This window comes from Peromyscus californicus, unplaced genomic scaffold (assembly GCF_007827085.1).
Source record: "Peromyscus californicus insignis strain IS unplaced genomic scaffold, ASM782708v3 Scaffold_24__1_contigs__length_46423439, whole genome shotgun sequence".
Lineage (NCBI taxonomy): Eukaryota > Metazoa > Chordata > Mammalia > Rodentia > Cricetidae > Peromyscus > Peromyscus californicus.
The window spans coordinates 549,835-566,455 of record NW_026294535.1 but is presented as its reverse complement, the minus strand read 5'-3'; the positions used below and the strand labels follow the sequence as shown (position 1 = coordinate 566,455).

At 38.1% G+C, this 16,621-nt stretch overlaps 1 protein-coding gene across 2 annotated transcripts in view; it reads left to right on the top strand.

Annotated features, from left to right (window-relative positions):
• Positions 1–538: 538 nt before the first annotated feature.
• LOC128119569 (disks large homolog 5-like) overlaps positions 539–16,621 on the top strand; it is a 97,534-nt gene continuing 81,451 nt past the window's right edge. For both annotated transcript variants that reach the window (XR_008221568.1, XM_052752900.1), the window contains exon 1: positions 539–639. The gene's annotated coding sequence lies outside the window, so the exon portion shown is untranslated. The remainder of the gene's footprint in view (positions 640–16,621) is intronic.

Here is a 16,621-nt window from a genome sequence, read left to right as displayed (position 1 = left end):
CTGTCTGTGGAATTGACTTGACTAGGGTCCCTGTCACATACAAGCAGCTGTGTAATTTTGAGAAAGTGACTCTCTGGTTGTCATTTTAATTTTCTCCTCTTTGCAATAAAGCAGCACTATCTGGTGGCCTCCCAGATGGCCAAATGGGTTTTCTGCTCCAGGTAAGAGAATGTGAGGCTAGGTCAGATAAGATGAGGCAAGGTGAGACAGAACAAGAACTATGGGATGGTATGTGTGCAGCTCTGGCCACAAGGCCTCCCTCTGTAACTTATGAGCAGACCATGGAGGCCTGAGCACCCACTTGTCCTGTGCTGAGCTGGAAGCCTGCGATGTGCAGACCCCCAGTGTTGAGAGGCTCCACAACCTTTGTCCCCATTGAGACACTGCAGACCATTCCCACCAAAGCCACATCCCACCAGAAAAGGCCAGCCTCCAAATAGAGCCACATGCAACACATCCAATCATAAATGGCATGTGAGGCTTAAGCCCGCCTCTGAAGCACTCTGGCCCAATGAGCATCCGGTCAGAGACTCTAAACCTCCCCCATTCCACCTGTTCTTCCGGCCTGGTACATTGAGCATGCTCAGACTTGAGGACGTGAAGGAACTGCTGAGGAACTGCTGAACCGTTGTGGAGGAGGTCTGTGCAGTTCACTCTGGTGAAGGCCGCCCCAGGCCAGGGTGGCCAGGCTAAGGGTCTCTGAGGGGTGGACCACACGGGTGGGAGACCGCCATCTCCTCAGAGTCTGGACTTCCTCACAGCCCCGGTTCTGGTGAGGCTGAGGTGAAGGCAAAGGCCTTCTTGGCAGCAGTCTTCCCTTAGGCCAGGTCTAGTGAGGGCTAGGGCAGTCTTCTCAGAGCCTGGAGACTCCTCACAGCCCAGTTCTCATGAGGCCGTGATGCCTGCTGTGAAGATCCAGGATGGCAGGATGCAGTTCTGAAAGAATGATTATAGCTTTCCTCCAAATTGTTATAAGCTTAACATTTTCTGTATTTCTTTACTTCATCTTAGTGCCTGTGGGATATGCAATATCCCTTTTCTCATTCCTTATGTGAGTAACTTTAGTATTCTTTCATTTTTCTTCGCTAGTGTGCCTAGAGATTTATCAGTGTTATACAGATATGTATCTTTCTCTTACTTCTTGTCATATTTATTTTTATTGAATTTTAAAAATTGATTAGGGGCTTCTTACTTTCTTTTTAGTACTTATATAAAATTTATGTCACAGATTACAAATTACTTAAGTCAGGTGTTAAATATTTCATATCTATAATCCAAGCCCTTGGGAAACAGGATTCCATGAGTTTGAGAACAGCCTGGGCTCCACACGTAGCCCTGGCTACACTGGGATATGCTACAGAGTGAGATCTTATTGTGGAACATACACACAAAATCCAAATGTATTCACGTTCATATAAAATCATTTCATGTTTTAGTTTTTTCTAATCATGGTTTAGCTTTATTCCATAAATTTTGTTATATTTTATTTCCACTTTGATACTTTTACTTTCACTATGACTTTCTCCTTTATTTATTTATTTATTTATTTATTTATTTATTTATTTATTTATTTAAGCTGAGGACTGAACCCAGGGCCTCGCACTTCCTAGGCAAGTGCTCTACCACTGAGCTAAATTCCCAACCCCAGACTTTCTCTTTTAATCTAATGATTATTTTAAGAATGAAATGTTTAATTTTCATTTATTGAGGATTATCAAGATACTATTCTGTTATTAACTTATATTTTAATATCCCTGTAGTCACATTGCACACATCACTTTATATCGGGTCTTTTATGTTTATTTAAACCTGTTTAGTATCTTGTAACATGGAGTGTGTTGAAAAGTGACTTGTGTGTTCTGGAAATGTTGTCTTAAGCTGTCATTTGAGGAGGTGTTCTGTAAATGTCTGTTAGGTGAAATTGATTGACAGCAGTGTTCATGTTCTCCTTGTCCTCAATGACTTTCTCTCCTTTCCTTTCTTCCTTTTCTTTTTTTTACAGTATAAGAACTTAATTTAGTTATAATTTTAATTTTTTCTCAATATCAAATCTTTTTTTTTTTTTTTTGGTTTTTCGAGGCAGGTTTTCTCTGTAGCTTTTTTCCTTTTTTTTTTTTTTTGGTTTTTCGTAATATCAAATCTTATCCTGTGGATATATCATGAGTAAAAGGGAATTTTCTGTTCCAAATGCGTCATCCTTAACCCTTGTTATATAGGAACGTCTGTCCTTATGTCAAAATTGCACTGAATTATTCAATATGTTCATGTTTTTTACAAGTGTAAAATCTCACTCATTTGACTTCTTATTGTTTAGTTCATGTTAACAAATGGTAGAAAGTGAAATTTGATTTCTTTAACCTTTGCATTTTTTCTTTTTTTATTGATTCTTTGGGAATTTCATACCATGTACCCCAGTCCCACCCATCTCCCAGTCCCTCCATATCTGCCCCTCACTCTTTTAGAGTCCCCCCATAAAGGAAAGAAAAGGGGAATATAAATGAAATAAAATAAACAATAATTAAAAAGAAGAAAAAGTAAAGCACTCCACTCCCCCGACCCCCATTTTTCCCACCTCTCTATCATCTTAGTGGCATTGAGAGCTGCTGTGTCTCATGCAGGTCTAGTATTGATGGTGTACTGAAGCCACGGGCCTTGAACCTGACCAACATCTCATTACACAATGAACATTTGCAAGTGAAGCTGTTGGACTTTCCCTCCTTTTGTTCTGTCGACTCCCATCTCCAACTTTAATTGTGAATTTGTCAGTTTCCATCCACTTTCTCAGCCAGGTTGGAGGATTTGTAGTTAAATACTTTTTAAGTAGAGTGTTCTGTCTGCCTGGAAAATTGATCCATTTTCACCACACACATGTATATTGTAATATTTGTGTTATTCATAATAGATACTTTCCCTAGTAAAACTTATTGTTCAGCAGTTTACTTTGGTAGTAACATGGGTACTAGGACATTTTAAAGAACTCTGCCTTTTCCTGCCTCCTAACTCTGACACTCTGCCCATACATTTGTTTTCTATTCATCATAGAGTGAAATTCTGTGTTGCTGTTTATCTAATCTGGCAATTTCTCCCATCTAGACCTTTATGTTTAATGCAATTACATGGTTAGTTTGAGTCTTCTATCTTGATAGTTTTAACTTCATGGGTTCTGTCCAAAATGTCTTTCTGTGTCTGCTTTTGGGTTTTCATTCTATTTATCCCCTCACCTAGCTTGTTATTTAGACATCTTTTTAAAAATTTAATAGCTGCTTTTCATGCACTGAAGGCCCATGGGATACTAAACTCAGAGCTCCTTTCTTGGTAACGTATGTCAGAAGCTGCCTGACCTCTGGAGCTCATCCATTGTGTGTTGTGTCAGTCAGACCAAATAGTAGTTTATAGTTTACAGATTATTCATACCAAAATTTCTGTCTTTTGTTATGGTGGACTTCAAAGCTTTTGTAAACCTTTTTTGTTTGTTTGTTTGTTTGTTTTTCGAGGCAAGGTTTCTCTGTGTAGCTTTGTGCCTTTCCTGGAACTCTGTAGCCCAGGCTGGCCTCAAACTCACAGAGATCCACCTGTCTCTGCCTCCCTAGTCCTGGGATTAAAGTCGTGCACCACCACCGCCGGGCTGTAAACCTAAGTTACAGTGTGCCTAAATTCCATCACCATATTATCATTCATCATATAAACCTTCTTAATTAAATATACATGATGAATGACAATATGGTGATGGAATTTAGGCACACTGTAACTTTCAATGATTAAAACTAATGAAATGCTAAGAAATCCCTTATAATGTTTAAATTTTATGCTTATTTATTTGCATCAACTTATACAACTCAGATTTCTTACATGGTCTAATAATTTTATATACTGGTGTTATTCTTTTGTGATTCTGGGTTCCAGAATGACCTTATAATACTTATAATTTATTTAATTACAATCCTTTATTCTTACTACTGAGAGTGTGAGAATGAACTGATATCATATATAGCATACATGCAACCCTCTCTGCCTCTCTGGTTCCATAAAACTCAATAAGGAAATTTTGAGAGAATACTTTTAAAATTCCACATATGTGTTTATAGGGGGAGGTATGTGCACAGGAGACCAGTTCCCACAGATATAAGGAGAGGCTCCAGATTTCCTGGAACTAGGATATTGGTATTTGATTATGAATCACTGTGATGGGTGATGGGAACTGAACTCAGGTTCTTTGAAAGAGTACAGTGTGTGTTTTTCTGTGAGGCCAACTCTAGCCCCATCATTCAAACACTTTAAGAGAAGTTTAGAAGATAGTAAAAATGTAGTCATTGTATTTAGTTGTATAAAACTCTATAAGCCCTTATGCAAATAAGTAATTTTTTCTGTTTTATTACTTCTAAAATTCATCTTATTATTCTGTACATATTAATTATACAAAGTCAGTAATTTGTTCATGTACATCCCCTCGTTTCTCTGTTATATTCCCTCCATCTAAAATATGTGTCGTCACACTTCCTCAAAAATTTTCCTCCTCCTTTCATATTTTTTCTAGATTCCATTTATGAGAGAAGACACGGGATATTTGTATTTTGGAGAATTGTTGATGATACATAGTTGCAACAATTCTCTTGAGAATTATATAATTTTTTCTATAATTTTTCTTTCTTTATTCAATTACCTTGAATTATTTATGTATATCATGCTTTCTTTATCCATTAATATATTGGTGGTCATCTAAGCTCATTCCATAAATCATCTGTGTGTAGGTAGCACAATGATAAACACAAACCCACATACACACATATACATGATTCAGCATAGTGAGTTCACTTTTAGAAGTAGGCACACCCAGGAGTGACACAGCTGGTATGTCTATGTTAAATTTTCATTCATAACCATCATTATAGCATCCATAGTACCCAGGATGTTTTATTTTACAATAAACATGGCATATATGCTCTTTTTTACACTTCCTATGCAGCATTAAAAAAATTAGATTTGGTGAAAATTGTAATCATTAAAAAGACACTTGAAGCTGGAATTATGGGGCAATCTAAATATTATTCACCACCAAAGGATCATTTATCCTCTTCTGTGTTTACTTTTTTTTATTTTACTAGTGTGAGAATGGGTCTGGGGACCCAAGAAAATGACCACATAATCTGTAGTGTTTGAGCCAGACTATAAGTCCTGCTGAAAATTTATTTTAATGCAAGTGGTTGCTATGCCTTCCTTACTCTGAGTGGTCAGAGCTTGACCTCATATTACTGCATGGCTGGTTCCCTCAGAGTGGTCCACTTGGTAAGCAGAATGCACTTGTGAGTACCTAGTATAACTTTGCACACATATTTGTATCTCATATCTATGTTGGCATTTGAGATACTGACTCAGATATGGTCATTATGAAAAATTGTTTTCAGCATGCAGAAAATGAAACTCTGCTCTTTTTCTTCTACCATACCCAAGCTCTGCACCAAATGTGTCATGGATATCAAAATGAGACATGATACCCTGAAATTGTCAAAGGTTACAGTAGAGCTAATACTCCCACTTCAAAGCACAGGTAAGGGATTTCTGAGTAGGACTCTCATCCAATAGTAAATGAGACCAAAAATCAACAAATATGATCTTATGAATTTAAGACTTTATTTCAGCATAAGCAAATATAATTGAAGTGGTGGACTACAGAATATGAGAAAAATCACTGATGCAATAGTGACATGGGAGTTCCTGTGTAATTAACTTACTTCTGATCTTGTGAGGCCTCAAATATAGAAAGGAATTAATACCTAGTACTATGTACCTGGTCAAAAGTCACTGGCTTGACAGGTCCTAACCCGTAAGATGATGCTACTATTGTTACTTTGTGTAATAGCAACTGCTTTGTAAATATTTCTGTTCCTACATCTAGATCTCTTCAGCTCTCAGTCTTGGTCAGAGGTCCTTCTTTCGGTAGTAGGCATCAGTGAATGCACAGCCTCATAACATTAGAATGCTGAAGTGACCATGAATGGTCATTGCTAAATGGGACCTGTAGATCAACCACTTCTGTTAGACAACATCATGGAAATGGGCCCCGAGTGTCCTGACTGAGCATGAGGGCAACTGCTGTGACATGCTGTCTTTTGGACATGACATAAGCCATTGCTCACTCACAAGAGCTGTGATCACCTGCAGCTTCAGGTGACCATGTTTAGGACTAACTGTGAACATACCTATCTGTCCTGAACAAGACAGCTGAAAGAGGCAGTCTGCTGGTGGAAGACAAAGCCTACTAAGCCTTTGTCCCAGTACAGAAAATAAAAAGGAAGCCAGAAGTTCAACATTTGTATAAATCAGTTCCCATTTCTTTATCTGTCTGCCTCCCAGGGAAGAGTGTAATTCCTATTCTCTCAAATTAATGAGTTTATTGAGGTTAATACAGGAGTATAGGTATGGGATTACTTATAGGAATATGAATAACTCTAATGTGTGGCATCACAAAGGCTCACATTAGAATGGGTGACTCATGAAGACTAGAACTCTGAATGTGTCTTCATGACTTGTTTGTAGCTGAATAAGATAGAGGGTCTCATTTCTTCAGTTCTCCTTAGTTACCACCAATTTAACCTTGGTATTGAAGGGCCTTATTAATCCTGTAAGTTTCAGCTTTCCCAGCCATGGTTTAATTGCTGAGTATTATGAACCTCCTCTCTCTTTCAATAGAACTTTCTGAGACTTAAGGAAATAGTCCTACCCAGGGAAGAGCACGCCAGTTGGATACTCAATATCAAATGATCAGTCTTGAAAACATATATTCTAGCTATACAGAATGATTGGTTTACATTTAGAAATATATTACATGCATATACACATATATATGTATATGCTTGTAACAGCAATTAATGAAAAGGCAGGTCATAAATTAGAAAGAGAGCAAGGAAGAGTATAGGGAGGGTTTAGAAGGATGAATGAGAAGAGAAAATAATGTGATTATAATCTCAAAAATAACAGAAAAGAATATCATGTCATAATAAGGGAAATTGTTATACAACACTTCACCCTTTCCTTAAACTGTTAATTGTTTCCACAAGATCACTTTCTTCCATGGAGCTCTGCAAAGGCTGGAGAGCCACACACCAGTCCTGAAGTCCCTGATGAAGCAACCATTTAATTTTCATCTCTTCTGTAAGCACAGTTCCATCATGCCCAGTGAATTGGCCATAATTTACTGCTTCTCTCATACATATATTTTTGTTTCTTTTTTTAATAAGAATTTTTTTCATTTTATATAACAACCGCAGATTCCCCTCTCTTCCCTCCTCTCGCCTTTCCAGCATTTCCCCCTTCAACCTACCCCGTACTCCCTCCTCCAACAAGGTAAGGCCTCTTGTGGGGAGTCAGCAGAGACTGGTCCATTCAGTAGAGGCAGGTCCAAGCACCTCCCTCTGCATCAAGGTTGTGCAAGGTGTACCACCATAGGTAGTGAACTCCAAAAAACCAGCCCATGCACCAGGGATGGATCCTGATACTACTGTCAGGAGCCTTCTTAAGCAGATCAAGCTAAACAACTGTCTTGATTATGCAGAGGGCCTAGTCCAGTCTCATGGAGGCTCCATAGCTGTTGGTCTAAAGTTCATGAGTTCCCTCTAGTTTGATTTGGTTGTCTCTGTAGGTTTCCCCATCATGATCTTGTTGCCCCCTTACTCATAGAATCCTCTTCTCTCTCTTTGACTGGACTCTCAGAGTTTGGCCTGGTGTTCGGCTGTGGATCTCTGGATCTGCTTCCATCAGTTACTGGCTGAAGGCTCTATGATGACAAAGTATTCACCAGTCTGATTACTGGACTAAGACAGTTCAGACACCCTCTCCACTATTGCTAGTCATCTAAGCTTAGGTCATTCTGATGGATTCCTGGGAACTTCCGTAGCACCCAGTTACACCCTATCCTCATGATTTTTTCCCTCTATCATGGTATCTCTTTCATTGATCTTCCACTATGTCCCTGTTCCAGATCGACCATCCTGTTCCCTTATTTTCTCATCCCCAACCCCCTACCCTCCATCGCCCTCTGTCTTCCCCATTTTACTCATGGAGATCTCATCTGTTTCCCCTTCCCAGGGTAATCCACCTTGTTAGCTAGCTTCTCTGGAGCTGTGGGTTGTAGTCTGGTTATCCTTTGCTTTACATCTAGTATCCACTTATGAATGAGTACATACCATGTTTGTCCTTCTGAGTCTGGGTTACCTCACTCAGGATGACATTTTCTAGTTCTATCCATTTGCCTGAAAACATCATGATGTCATTGTCTGTTACTGCTGCATATTATTCCATTGTGTATATGTACCACATTTTCTCTATCCACTCTTCAGTTGAGGGGCATCTAGGTTGTTTCCAGGTTCCGGCTATTACAAATAATGCTGCTATGAACATAGTTGAGCATGTGTCCTTGTGGTATGACTGAGCATTCCTTGGGTATATGCTCAAGAGTGGTATAGCTGGGTCTTGAGGGAGGTTGATTCCCAATTTTCTAAGAAAGCACCATATTGATTTCCAAAGTGGCTGTACAAGTTTGCATTCGCCAACAGTGGAGGAGTGTTCCCCTTGCTCCACATCCTCTCCAACATAAGCTGTCTTCAGTGTTTTTGATCTTAGCCATTCTGACAGGTGTAAGGTGATATCTCAGAGTCGTTTTTATTTGCATTTCCCTGTTGACTAAGGATGTTGAGCAATTCCTTAAATGTCTTTCAGCCATTTGAGCTTTTTCTGTTGAAAATTCTCTGTTTAGCTCTATAGCCCATTTTTTAACTGGACTGTTAGGTATTTTGATGTCTAATTTCTTGAGTTCTTTATATATTCTGGATATCAGCCCTCTGTCAGATGTGGGGTTGGTGAAGACCGTGTCCTTTGCCCTACAAAAGCTTCTCAGTTTCAAGAGGTCCCATTTATTAATTGTTTCTCTCAGTGTCTGTGCTACTGGTGTTATATTTAGGAAGAAGTCTCCTGTGCCAGTGCGTTCAAGACTACTTCCTATTTTCTCTTCTATCAGGTTTAGAGTAACTGGATTTATGTTGAGGTCTTTGATCTACTTGGACTTAAGTTTTGTGCATGGTGAGAGATATGGATCTATTTGCAGTCTTCTACATGTTGTGCCAGCACCATTTGTTGAAGATGCTTTCTTTTTTCCATGGTACAGTTTTGGCTTCTTTGTTGAAAATCATATGTTCATAGGTGTGCAGATTAAGTTCCATTGGTCCACATGTTGGTTTTTATGCCAGTACCAAGCTGTTTTTATTACTGTAGCTCTATATTAGAGCTTGAAGTCAGGGATCATGATGCCTCCAGAGGTTGTTTTATTGTACAGGATTCTTTTGGCTATCCTGGGTTTTTTGTTTTTCCATATGAAGTTGAGTATTGTTCTTTCCAGGTCTGTGAAGAATTGTGTTGGTATTTTGATGGGGATTGCATTGAATCTGTAGATAGCTTTTGGTAAGATTGCCATTTTTACTATGTTAATCCTACCTATCCATGAGCATGGGAGATTTTTCCATTTTCTGATATCTTATTCAATTTCTTTCTTCAGGGACTTAAAGTTCTTTTCATACAGGTTCTTCACTTGCTTAGTTAGAGTTACCCCAAATTATTTTATATCATTTGTGGGTATTGTAAAGGGTGATGTTTTTCTGATTTCTTTCTCAGCCCATTTGTCATTTGTATATAGGAGGGCTACTGATTTTTTGAGTTAATCTTGTACCCTACTACTTTACTTGAGGTGTTTATAAGCTGTATGAATTCCTCGGTCGAATTTTTGGGGTCACTTATGTATACTATCATGTCATCTACAAATAGTGAAAGCTTGACTTCTTCCTTTCCAATATGTATCCCCTTGATCTCCTTATGTTGTCTTATGGAGTCTGCCTTTCTAAGTCACTTGGCCTCTTTCCTTTGTGGCTCTTAATATTCTTTCTTTATTCTGTATTTTTAGTGGTTTAATACTTAAGTGGTGAGGCGACTTTTTGGGGGTCTAGTCTATGTTTGTTCTATATGCTTTTTGTATCTTCATAGGTATTTCCTTTTGTAAGTTGGGAAAGTTTTCTTTTATGATTTTGTTGTATATATTTTCTATGCTTTTGAGTTGGTATTCTTCTCCTTCTTTTATCTCTATTACTCTTAGGTTTGGCATTTTCATGGTGTCCCAGATTCCCTGGATGTTTTGTCTTATGACATTTTTGGCTTTGGTGTTTTTTTGGCTGATGAATCTGTTTCCTCCATGTCCTCCATGGTATCCTCCATGTCGGAGATTCTCTCTTCTCCCTCTTGTATTTTGTTGGTTATGCTTGTATCTGTAGTTCCTTTTCATTTACTCAGGTTTTCTGTTCCCAGAATTTCCTCTGTATCTTCTTCATTGCTTCTGTTTCAATTTTCAGGTCTTGAGTGTTTCCTTCACGTATTTAATTGCTTTTTCTTGGCTTTCTTTAAGGGACTTATTAATTTCTTCCATTTTTTTTTGTCTTTTCCTCAATATCTTTAAGGGAGTTTTTCATTTCTTCTTTAAAGGCCTGTATCATCTTCATAAAGTTATTTTTAAGGTTTCTTTCTTCTGTTTCTTCTATGTTGTGATGTTCAGGTCTTGCCTTTGTAGAACCACTAGTTTCTGATGGTGCCATATTGCTTTTTATGTTGTTTTATGAATTCTTGTACTTTCATCTACCCATCTCTTCCTTCAGTAGATGCAAAAAGTGCCTGTGTCTCAGCAAGCTGCTCTTGGTCCAGTCTATGCTTGCTGTGTCTTTTTCTCAAGGTGCCACTCTTGGTCCAATTGTAGCTGTTAGTATCATTGAATCTAGGGGATTCTATGTCTCAGGCAGCTGCTCTTGGTTCAATCAGAGCTGACAGATTCTGTGTATCAGGGAACAGCTGAGGTCACAGGGGAATGGGTGGATTTGGGGTAGGGAGTGGGTCTTATAGATTGCAGGGTCCTCTTGGTCCAATCAGAGCTGGCAGATTCTGTGTCTCAGGAAGATCCTGATGTCTCAGGGGGATGTGTGGATTTGGGTTAGGAAGTGGGTCTTATAGATTGCAGGGTCTGGTGGGGGGTTTTGGTAGGGAAGGTTGCCCACAGAAATCTCCCCTGCTGGCCAGCAACTGGGGCAGTAATGGGTGGAGGTTCCAGGGTACGGGTTGTGCAGGGCATGGTTTATACCCAGGGCCTAGGTCCTGGAGCTCTCATACATATTTTTATTGGCAAAACCTATCATTCTTCATCTTCCAGTCTGTGATATTTATGAGACATTTACTTGTGAAAACCAAACATCCTCAATGTTCCCTTTGAGCCAGTACATCAGGAAATAACTTCTGTCTATTGGTGAAATTATTAAGGCCACTCCACGTAGTTAAAAGGGAGATTTATTTAGTGGTGTAACTTACAAATGAAGGATAGATAGGTTGCAGGGTCTGGGAAAGACGTAGTGCAGTCTGGCGGTGTTCTTTGGAGAACTCTGCTCAGTCTACCTTCAGCATCCAGGGTCCAGGAACCAAGAGAGCCGGCGCATCCGGATCTCAGGTCTTCAGGGTCCTCTCTTGGCCTCGCCTTGTAGGCGTGACAGTTACCGAAGCCTCAACAGGGGTTGGAACTTCCAGATCAAAGCTGGAATGGCTACCCACTACATCTCCCCCTTTTGTCTAAATAAGAAGGTTCTAACCTAATACAAGACTATATACAAAGGAATGGTTATCAAATATTGTCCAGGAATAATGTGGGATAATGACCTAGATAAGATGGAACTACAACCAATGCGAACAATATCAAGCAAGAAACACATACTAAAATCCAGAGAAGTCTAGAGCATAGGTAAATGGCCTGTTACAAAGATCATTCCAAAAGGTGTCCTATCCTAAAGAACTTGAATCTAATACTTAATATGTTCTAAGAGATTATATATATATATATATATAAACTATATATATATATATATAATATATAACTATAAATGCTAGTCTTCAAGCCCATCAAAGACCTGAGAAGGAATATAATGGTACCTGAGATATGGTAGATGGATGCAAGCAACTTTCGGGAATCTTGCAAGAGTAGACTGAGACAGCTGGCAGCCTGGACAGTCACCTAATGTTTCTCAGCATTGTTGGTGCATTCAAATTGGCTATAGGCCTAGAGTGTCTGACAGACCATTTTCAGAAGCAGAAATTCTGAAAGACCATCTTACCTTGTCTTGGCAGAGTTCAGAAGTCACTTTTCCTTGTGTCCCACTTGTCCAGAAAGACAGCACTCATATTGTCAGCAGTTGAAGTAAGGGCAGTTCTTTGCCCAATAGGCCATTTTGTGCCAAGAAGACATACTTCCAAATGGAAATGTCTTAGAAGCCCAACCTTCTCTTGGGATCAAATTGGTGCTGCCAGGAGCAATTGCATCTCACGTCAACAGAATTCTAAGTTATTTAAATGCCATATCCTCTAGGTCTATGAAGTGTTTGAAGGTTATCTGTCCATCTGACCTATGTATCTGTAAATCTGGATGACCTAACTAATGTAACTATAGAGATGACAAGCATAGGTGACTATAAATCTATAAGTCTTATCTACCAAAATAACTTAAGGACTAAGGTTTTATGTAAACAAGGTAAACAGTCTATAAGCAAATGTACAGTAAAGGACAATGACTTCAAAATTGTGACAATACACAAGATATTTATAACAGAGGTAGGAATGTATAGTGTGATATGCAATATGACAATAATCTTAAATATATATCAATATACAGAATATCCTAAACAGAAGTAGAACATACATACAGTATGACAGATAAAAATTTACATTTGTATCAATATACAAATATTTCAAATAGGAGTAGAAATATATGTACATTATAACAAATATAGTTCTATATTTGTATCAATATACAAATTATCTTAAACAGGAATCTAAAAATAGTTTACATTTGTATCAACATATAAGAATCCATAACAGTGCAAATTACAGTGCAATTATCTAAGACTGCTATTTTACTAAATTTGTCTACTAGTATATACAATAATCTACCATAATATCTTATACCTATCCATTCCATTTCTTCTTTTCTCTCTTTTTTTTTGAGACACTACATCTGTCAGATTTCCTTAGATTTCAAGGAGGTTGAAATAAGTGCATGACCTACTTTCCCACTTTTATAGCACTCAGATTGATGCCATCTGTTCTCATGGCCTACAATCTCATGAGCCAAGCTTGGCATTCGGCAGGACATTTTGTTGATCTTTTGAAAGTCTTTTGTAGTTGAAGCAGTTGAGAGACAGAGTACCCCCTGACTGAGACAATCTCTTTTTGCAGCCCTTTCTAAGGTTCAAAAGCAAATTTTAACATGGATTTTCCTTTTCTCTGTATAAAAGGTTGAACCTAAGTGACATCTTTTATCATCTTTATTCCAAACAGAGAATTACATTTTAATTGTATTCAAGTGTACTGAATTTTGGCCTAAGGAATTTTAATGAATACTGCAGTTTCATATATGATCTCGATTTTTATCTTCCATAAAACTTCTAATTTATGATTAAATCTATATTCTGTCTTTGTCCACATTTTTCCATTTCCATTTAGAAAACTCCACAGATTTTTATCTCTTGACAAAATTTTATTTAGTCAGGTAAAGTTTTTGTAAATTCATGGCCGAGAACTCATAAACACTGAATATACCAACTCATTGAATTAATTATATCTCAATTACATTTGTCATATAAAGAAGCAAACTAAGATGGTATGTTTGCAAGTTATTAAAGTATAAAGTTGTTAGATGTAGGTTTTTGGCTGGTGTTACTACAACTTGCAGTTTTTAAAACAAAGGCTCTTTTACACAATATTTTAGAGTCACTGATCTAAGGAATGTTACATTTCAGCAATTGCTGGGGAAGATATGAATTACAAAGATTTGGGGTGGGAAAATACGGAGAATATAACCTACAGAGAAACATTTTCATTTGTTAATGATGTAATTAGTGTTTTCTTGGGCCCTGTAAAAACTCAGGGAGGCAAAAGTGGTTATAATATCCCAGATGAATAAGGGACAAATAAGAAGAAGGAGAAATAGAAAAGGAAGAGCAATAGAATATGTATGGATGAATGAATATGTACATAGATGGATGGATGGATGGATGGATGGATGGATGGATGGATGGAAAGAAGTAGATCGATAATGTCCAGTTTTCAGGTTTTACAAAACAGTGGTTCTTGGGTCCACTGAAGGCAGAATGGAATAAGATCATTTGTCCTTTCTTTCCACATATTGGTTAGAGAACTAAATATGGGTGAAGAATTCAGATTTTTCTTTCAGTGTCTGTAGCCCTTTGAATCTCGACCATTTTAGGACTTCTGGTTGCCAGAAATAGGCCTCAAATTTAGTTACAGTCCACCTGTCTCTCAGTGATCCCACTTTTACTTTAGGCTGATATGTGAGGTGAAGTGGGACAAATACTTGTCATCCAGGCAGCCCTGCCATTCTAGTCCCCCAGGAACCTTTCTAAATAAATGCTCCAGGTTTTGAGTATAACTCCAGAAAAGCAACAAGGAATTCTGGATACCGCAGATGATACAGAGAGGTTGTGACAAAACAGGTTAAGTTCTAGAATGATGATATGGATTATTGTGATAGAGAGGCAAGAATTTCTGGTCCAGAAATATGTCACAGTCTAGATACTCTGAAGATTACATTCAGACCACTTTTTTCTCAGAGCCAAGGACCAAGCCCAAGGCCTTCTAGGCAAGCACTCTACCACTGAGCTAAATTCCCATCCCCTAATTTTTAAGACTATATTTTAGAGAAAAGTCAAAGGAAAATGGAGAATTTAAGACTTGCAGTGATTCCTACCAATGTCTGATGCCATCTGATTGACTTTCCTAAAATGTGTTGGACTGATCTTGTTAGTCTTTTTTTTTTTTTTTTTTTTTTTTTGTTTTTCAAGACAGGGTTTCTCTGTGTAGCTTTGTGCCTTTCCTGGAACTCACTTGGTAGCCCAGGCTGGCCTCAAACTCACAGAGATCCGTCTGGCTCTGCCTCCCAAGTGCTGGGATTAAAGGCGTGCACCACCACCGCCTGGCTTGTTAGTCTTTTTGAGGTGTCAATTCTTACAAAGACAACAAACTTAGTAGAATGGGTTCTTAGCATTGAGCTCACCAGCACAAGGACACCCCATTCAATGATTCATCTGGAATCCTTTAAGGAAGGAGGAAATGCAGCAAATTGATGAAATGAAATGTAGAAGTGTCTGCAGTTGAAAGGTCAGGATGAAGTTGTTCACTCCAGAATGTTAATCAAAAAAAGTCAGAATAAGAAAAACTAAATATAGGAGGAAGTCTGACAATATGCGAGAAAAGTCATTATTTGTTAATGTTTTGGTGATTGGCATTACACATCATCCTGGGAGTTTAAAAAATAATACAATGGGGATCCTTCTTGATTGAGAAGTCATGTCTACACTTGATATAGTATGTAGATATAACCAACTGTCTTATTAAATAAGAAACACAGAGCCAATACAGAGATGAAATCCAGGAGGTCAGAGCAATAGCTAAGAGCTAAAATCCTTACCCTTCACTGTCGCTGTTGCCCTACCTCTCCAAAAGAGACCTACTTCCTGTGTGTCTGTCTTTTTATAGTGTTTCTGTTCTGCCTTCTCATTGGTTGTAAACCCAACCACATGACCTCCTAGTCACTGCCTGTCTGTACAGACCTCCAGGTCTTCTATGGTTGGTATTGAGATTAAAGGCATGTGTCTCCATGTTAGCTGTATCCTTGAACACATAGAGATCCGCTTAGCTCTGCCTCCCAAGAGCTGGGATTAAAGGCATGCACCACAACCACCCAGCTTCTGCTAAGGCTTGCTATTAGCTCTGACACCCAGGCAACTTTATTTATTAACATACAAATCACATTTTAGTACAAATAAAATATCACCATATTTCCCCTTTTCTATTTTAATAAAAAGAATAAAGGAAAAAAGTTGTAACTAATATAGAAAAAACTATATACAAAAGTACAATAACTATATACCATATATACAATTAATAAATACCTAAACACTGTCTAGTCCATTTGTATTTGACAAATTCAGAGAAAATAATTCCATTATCTATCCTATTTTGGTAAGTCCAAAATGTACCTAATTCACTTTCTATCCTAACTAATCTTCAACTATAACTAACTAATCTTCAACTATAACTAACCTTCAACTCTACTCTAACTAACTAATCTTCAACTCTAACTAACTAATCTTCAACTCCCTCAGAGACCCAAGAAGGAAATAATATTACCTAATAAAAAATAAAAACAGGAAGTGCATGCAAGCAGCCTCCAAAAAAAAAAAAAAATGTGAGTTGACAGAAACAGCCAGCTGCCTGGACAGTCACCTGAGGTTTCTCCACAATGTTGGGGCATCATCTTCAGCCTATAGGCTTAGCGTATCTGACAGACAGACTTACTTGTGAAGTAAGATGTACACAAGGTCAATAGTTCGACCTCACATTGGGTGAGAACAGTACATGTACCAGAAACACCTGAATTCCACTAATGTCCTGTCATGATTCAGGATTTTAAATTCTGGAAATTGTTGATTTTTTTTTTAATTCAGCTCTCCATTCTTCTTGGCTATGTGTGTGTGTG